Source organism: Chiloscyllium punctatum, chromosome 36 (genome assembly GCF_047496795.1).
Source record: "Chiloscyllium punctatum isolate Juve2018m chromosome 36, sChiPun1.3, whole genome shotgun sequence".
NCBI classification, from domain to species: Eukaryota; Metazoa; Chordata; class Chondrichthyes; order Orectolobiformes; family Hemiscylliidae; genus Chiloscyllium; species Chiloscyllium punctatum.
The window spans coordinates 70,939,835-70,946,707 of record NC_092774.1 but is presented as its reverse complement, the minus strand read 5'-3'; the positions used below and the strand labels follow the sequence as shown (position 1 = coordinate 70,946,707).

The following is a 6,873-nucleotide window of genomic DNA, read 5'->3' as shown; positions in this document are numbered from 1 at the left end:
AGTTTGTCCCTGAGAACATTAGAGTCAAGTCATAGCGCTGTCAGAGGAGGGGAAGCTGAAATAGCCCCACACGCTGCTCACGGGCACATTTCACTTTCCCCAAATCACCACCCTAACCACTGCGGCTCTTGGGAGTGGAAAGGAAACAAACACCAAAACCCAGTCTCAGCTTTGTAAGTCTTCAGGAAATAAGAAAACTGTCCATCCCTTCGGATCTTCCATCCTGGGCTGAAAGCCTTGATTTTAAATGGCTGTCCAGTCAGTGCCGATTCGTTTTGGCTGAAAAAAATCTTCCTTATCTCATCCCAGCATTTCTTGCCACAGAGACCTGTGTGGCAGAGTTCATGCATATGTTTCCTTGTATGGTATTTTGTAAATAACATTCGTTTGCTGGTTGTTTGTATCGGGTATTTCAGGTTCATTAGCCGCTGTTTAAGTGTGTTGGGAGGTTTGTCGGCGACCATGATGCTGAGAGGTTTGATTTGTCTGGACATCATTTCCCAGATGTCTTTAATGGAAAGTCATGTGCTAGGGTTTCTGCAGACATTGTGTCTACTTGTGTCAGTTTGTTGATGTGAAATCGGCACACTGGGTTTATTGGGTAGGCAAAAGTGAGGACTGTAGATGCTGGAAACCAGAGTTTAGATCAGAGTGGTGCTGGAAAAGCACAGCAGGTCAGGCAGCTTCCGAGGAGCAGGAAAATCGACGTTTTGGGCAAAAGCCCTTCATCAGGAATAGAGGCAGGACGCTTCCAGGGGTGGCTACATAAATTGGGGGGTTCTGGGCCAAAGGTAGCAAAGAGTACAATAGGTGAATGGGGTTGGGGACGTAGGTGACAGGTCAGAGAGGAGGGTGGAGCGGATAGGTGGGAAGGGAGATTGACAGGTCCTGAGGACAGCGCTGAGCTGGAAGGTTGGAACTCAGGTAAGGTGGGGGGAGGGGAAATGAGGAAACTGGTGCAGTCCACATTGATGTCCTGAGGTTGAATGTATCCGAGGCAGAAGTTGGGGCGTTCTTCCCCCAGACATCGGGTGGGGAGGGAGGGACGATGGAGGAGGCCCAGGTCCTGAATGTCCCTGGCAGAGTGGGAGGGGAGGTTGAAATGTTGGGCCACAGGGCGATGGGGTTGATTGTTGCGGGTGTCATGGAAATGCTCCCTCAAACACTGTGACTTGACTCTGCGACGGGGCTCCAGTCTCCCCAATGTAGAGGAGACCGCATCGGGAGCAATGGATACAAGAAACAACTTTTGTGGAAGCCTTCTCACAACCGTGACCCGGGTTCGATTTCCGGGCAGGGAAGCAATTTTCAGTAGAGCTTCAAACTTCGCTGCCGTCTCCCTGGTGGTCTAGTGGTTAGGATTCGGCGCTTTCACCGCTGCGGCCTGGGTTCGATTCCCGGTCAGGGAAGCGATTTGCAGTGTGTTTGTTTGGCTCCCCATTCTCCTTAAATGCGCTGTCGAGTTACTTATTGGTCTTCGTAGTAACTGGGTGCTGCACTGTGTTGTGGTTCGTTGAAATAGTGCCCTCGTTCAGATTTGTTTGTATGTGTAGGGATGATTACTTCTGCAGCTAAGTACTTGGTTCACGTGTGTTGCTTTCCTGCAGAGGCTGTTTTGAATTTATCATTGACTGTTCGGTCTACTGTGACATCTAGAAATGGCACTTTGTTGTTGTTCTCCTCTTTTGTGAATTTTATGCCAGGAAGGAGATTGTTGATGGTGTTGTAGGTTTCCTTTAATTTGTTTCATTTTTTGATGACAGAAGTGTTTCATGGGCGTTTCGTTGATTTGTTTGTAGGGCTTGTGACTGAATATAAAGTGGGTGGTAAGGCACAGTTCCACGAGGTTGACAGTGTTATCTTTGCTGCTGAAGTTGGTTCTGTGTTTTTGTCTTTAGTTCTTCGAGTAGTGTCTTCAGTTTTCTTTGGCCACGTTGATGTTAATGGATGTGAACAGGGCTGTTATGTCAAAGGACAACATTATTCCATCCTCTTCTATCTTCGTGTCTTTGGTGTTCAGGAATTCTTGGATGGAATAAATGGAGTAGCATAAATCTTCGACTTGGTGTTTTAGTCTTCAGTGGAGGCCATTGACTAGTCTGTATATTGGTGTTCCAAGTAGTGAGACTATGGCCTGAGGGGGGCTCCTAGTTTGAAAAAGAGGAGAACAACAATAAACTGCATTCTTAGATGTCACAGTAGAGCGAACAGTCAATGGGGAACTTCAAACTAGCATCTACAGAAAAACAACACACACAAACCAAATACTTAACCACAGAAGCAATCATGCCAACACCCACAAACGAAGCTGCATCAGGACATTATTTCAACGAGCCACTACACACTGCAGCACAGAGAAACTACGAAGAGCACAAGAGAAATACGTATATAGTGTATTTAAGGAGAACGCGTCCCCAATAAACCCATTCCGCCGATTTCCCAGTGATGCTTCCAAGCTCAATCTCAAAAATTCGGTTTGTCCCTCCATTCTTTCCTGTTTGTTTTTTGTGGGTTTTGAAAGCGTTCCCAATCCTCTGACTGAGTATTAGAGTTGAGAAGGTAAAAACAATGACTGCAGATGCTGGAAACCAGATTCTGGATTAGTGGTGCTGGAAGAGCACAGCAGTTCAGGCAGCATCCAAGTAGCTTCGAAATCGACGTTTCGGGCAAAAGCCTTTCGTCAGGAATAAAGGCAGTGAGCCTGAAGCATCGAGAGATAAGCTTATCTCTCCATGCTTCAGGCTCACTGCCTTTATTCCTGACGAAGGACATGTGCCCGAAACGTCGATTTCGAAGCTGCTTGGATGCTGCCTGAATTGGAGTTGGGAAGTTTTGTTGTGGCTGTTCAGGACATTGGTGAGACCACTTTTAGAATATTGTGTGCAATTCTGGTGTCCCTCCAATCAGAAGGATATTGTGAAATTTGAAAGAGTTCTGAGACACCAATGGGTCCACAGAGGGGAAGCGGCCCTTCTGCTGCCCTGAGTGTGGGAAGGCCTTCAGTGATTCCTCTGCCCTGCTGACGCACCAGTTGGTCCACACCGGGGAAGGCTGTTCTCCGGCCCCAAGTGCGAGATGGCCTTCAGCAGTTCTTCCCACCTGTTGAGACACCAGTGGGTCCACACTGAGAGGCCGTTCTTCTGCCCCAACTGCAGGAGGGGCATTGCTCTTTCCTCCGACGTACTGGCCCATTGGTGTGTCCAAATGGTAGAGAGGTCATTCAGTTGCCCTATGTGCAGGAAGGCCTTCAGCAATTCCTCGGCCCTGCTGAGGCACCAGTCTATCCACACCGGGGAGAAGTCGTTCTCCTGCCCCGAATGTGGGAAGGTCTTTACCCACTCCTCCACACTGCAGAATCACCAGCTGGACCACACGGGGGTTTGGTGGCGGGGGACAGTGGCGGAGGAGGGGAGGCCATTCTGCTGCCCTAAGTGTGGGAAGGCCTTCAGCAATTCCTCCCCCCTGCTGAAGCACCAGTGTGTCCACCCTGGGGAGAGACCCTTCAGCTGGCCCGAGTGTGGGAAGAGGTTCATGTTTTCCTGCAACTTGTGGAAGTACTAGCGGGGGCACCAGCGCTCCCAGCAATCAGATCCCACCAGTGACGCTGCCTTCGGTCACCCACCAGGACTGAATCTGCTGTCAGTTCTGACAGTGGGTGCAGTGGGAGAGTTGGTGGGCTGTTATTGTTTTCTGCTGGAATGCAATTGCCTCCCATACACCCCACAAACCCAACCCCAAGGTAGCTCAGGGTTAGCACTGCTGCCTCATGGCACCAGGAACTCAAGAATAATTCCACCCTTGGGGGTCTGTGTGCAATTTATGGAGGGGAGGAAAATGGATCTGAGTGGGTTAGTCTTCGGAAGATCAGTGCAGATGTGTTCGGCTGAAGGACCTGTTTTTCCACATTGTGGGGGTGCTATGATTCGATGAGCTTTGCCTTCAGTGGACACTGTTGCTCACTGAGCCCGGGACTGCACATTGCCAATGAAATGATCCAGAGAAACCTAAGACCGCAAGACCATCGGAAAAGATGTTTGGCCTTCTCTGCCATTCGTTAGTAACAAAAGTATTGGATGAGATTAGCTATAGTGTGGAAACAGGCCATTTGTCCCAACAAGTCCACACCGACCCTCCGACGTGTAACCCATCCAGACCCATTTCCCTCTGACTAATGTACCTAACTCTATGGGCAATTAAGCATGGCCAATCCACAAGACCTGCACATCTTTGGTTTATGGAAGAAAACAGGACCACCCAGAGAAAACCCACGCAGACATTGGGAGAATGTGCACACTCCTCACAGACTGCCACCCAAGGCTGGAATAAAACCTGGGTCCCTGGCACTGTGAGGCTGCAGGTGTAACCACTGAGCCACTACATATTGCAACCCGAGGTTGGCAAGCCTGGGGTTGGGAGAATACAGCAAGCCAGGCAGCACCAGGATGTGGAGTAGTCAGCGTTTTGGGTATTAACCCTTCTTCATGACTGAAAGAGTGACTTATCTATGAGAAAGGATTTGCATGAATGTTGCTGGGGGTTGAGGGTTTGAGCTGCAGTGAGCGGCTGAATAACGTGGGGTTGTTTTCACTGGAGCATCGGAGGCAGTGAAGTGACCTAATAGCGGTTATAAAATCATGAGGGGCATGGACAGGGTAATAGACAAGGTCTTTTCCCTGGGCTGGGGGAGTCCAGAACTAGAGGGCATAGGTTTAGGGTGAGAGGCGAAATATATAAAAAGGGACGACTTCTTCATGCAGAGGGTGGTACTTATATGAAATGAGCTGCCAGAGTATGTGGGTCAGGTGCTGTCAAATGGGACTAGATTAATATAGGATATCAGGTCAGCATGGACAAGTTGGACCGAAGGGTCTGTTTCCATGCTGTACGTGTCTCTGACTACTGGTCCTGATGTAAGTTTAAAATAGAGTCCAAGTAACTTTGAATAGTTCAATCTTGTTGAGCTCACCTCCTGAAAAGTTTCAGATGAATCCCTCTGAGAGATACTGTTTAAACATGCTGAGTTGGACAAAGTATCCCATCAAGTTCAACACAAACCCAGAGTTGAAGAAGTCAGAAGTCAGAACATCAAGGGGACCAAAACTGATCACAATATTCCAGGTGCGGCCTGATCAACGTCCTGTATAACGACAACATAACTTGCCAACATCTATACTCAGTTCCCTAACTGATGAAGGCCAGTGTGCTGAAACCTTTCTTCACTACCTTGTGTACCGATGTTGTCAGAGATATAGGACCTACTTTAAACTGATGCAGAATCCAGCTGCTGAGAGCCCAGAAGCAGAGTAGTGCTGCGTGAGTGTGCTGGGCTTTAGATTTTGACACCACCTCCCCACACTTCTGGAGACCTCAGGTCTGTAGCTTGCCTTCTTATCCTTGAGGGTTTTCCACCTGTTTGAAACAGCCTGTCCTGCAATTAACCCCTTTACGGCAAGGCCTTCCTTCTACAGGCAGAATTAATTGTTCTTCTGTCACACAGTTATTAAACACCATTATCTCATATGTCCAAAGGAACAGCTCATTGTTTTGCCTCCTCCTTCCCAGCGATAGTTAATGTATGTTATTTGTTAACTCCCTTGTAGCAGTTTCTGATTGGCCCTTTCGTTTCTTGGTCCAGAAAGAGTTATTGCTGACTCATGAAGTTATGAAAGTTCTGGAGTTTACAGGATCACACCACATTCCTCTCTGCCTCCCCCAGGAATAACGATTGCTCCTGAGATACTCACAGTTCCTGACGTTCCTTGATATCCCCAAATACAATCCATATGTCAGGAAATCACTGGTGCTGCCCTGACATAGATAGTCATTGTTGGAACAGAAGATTATGGGGAGAAAATGCAGAAATCCGAAATGCAAAGAGACTTGGGAATTCAAGTCCAGGATTTTCTCAAAGTAAACTTGCAGGTTGAATTGCACTTTCCCCTGCAAGTGCCGAATGTGTGACGCCAGCCCATTTACCTGCTCCCTCCTCGCTATCCAAGGGGCCAAACTTACCTTCCAGGTGAAGCAGCACTTTACCTGCACTTCCCACAATCCAGTCTACTGCATTTGCTGCTCACAATATGGGCTCATCTACATTGGGGAAAACGAACCGTAAACTGGGTGCCTGCTGCACAGAACATCTACGTTCTGCCCGCAAAAAAGACCCTGAGCTTCCAGTTGCCTGCCAATTCCGCACCCCACCCTGTTCCCTGTCCAACCTCTCTGTCTCAGGTTTGCTGTTGTGTTCCAGCGAAGCTCAGCACCAGCAGAACGAAGAGCCCCGAATATTTCACTTGGGGACATTGCATCCCTCCGGTCCCAATATCGAATTCAATAATTCTAGGGCTTGAACTCCATGGTATCCTCGTCCCTGCCGCACACGCCAAGCCTTGTTATCACATAGTCTGTCATTCCACACTACTTAACCACGAACAGTGTCCATTAACAGTTATTCTCCCCCCCCCCCCCCACGCAGATCGTTATCAACTCCTTTTTCTGTCCAACAGTTCTTCCATCGCTTTGGGCTCTGTCCTGATCTCCGCCTTCCTCCCACAATATCTCCAGCATATAAACCGACATTTTTCCAATCACCATCTGTTCTGTGGAAGGGTCACCGGCAACTCCTGTTTTTTGTTCCTGATATACAGCATCCGCAGTTCTTTCAGATTTTTATTGAGAGAGAGTTGGAAATTGTTTCGAGAGACAGAAGGAGAAGGGGGAGAAACAGAACAGACATGAACGTAAAATCATTGTAGTGCGATCACTTCCCTTAAGCATGAATAGAGGTTATCAGCCTACCGTGAGCTTGTGGCGCAACGGTAGCGCGTCTGACTCCAGATCAGACGGCTGCGTGTTCAAATCACGTCAGGCTCA

General features: G+C 48.4%; 2 non-coding genes across 2 annotated transcripts; both read left to right on the top strand.

Moving 5' to 3' along the window:
* The first annotated feature begins 1,337 nt into the window (after positions 1-1,337).
* Positions 1,338-1,409, top strand: trnae-uuc (transfer RNA glutamic acid (anticodon UUC)). Its single transcript has one exon. It is a non-coding gene; the product is annotated as a tRNA-Glu (tRNA).
* Positions 1,410-6,801: 5,392 nt separating this feature from the next.
* Positions 6,802-6,873, top strand: trnaw-cca (transfer RNA tryptophan (anticodon CCA)). Its single transcript has one exon. It is a non-coding gene; the product is annotated as a tRNA-Trp (tRNA).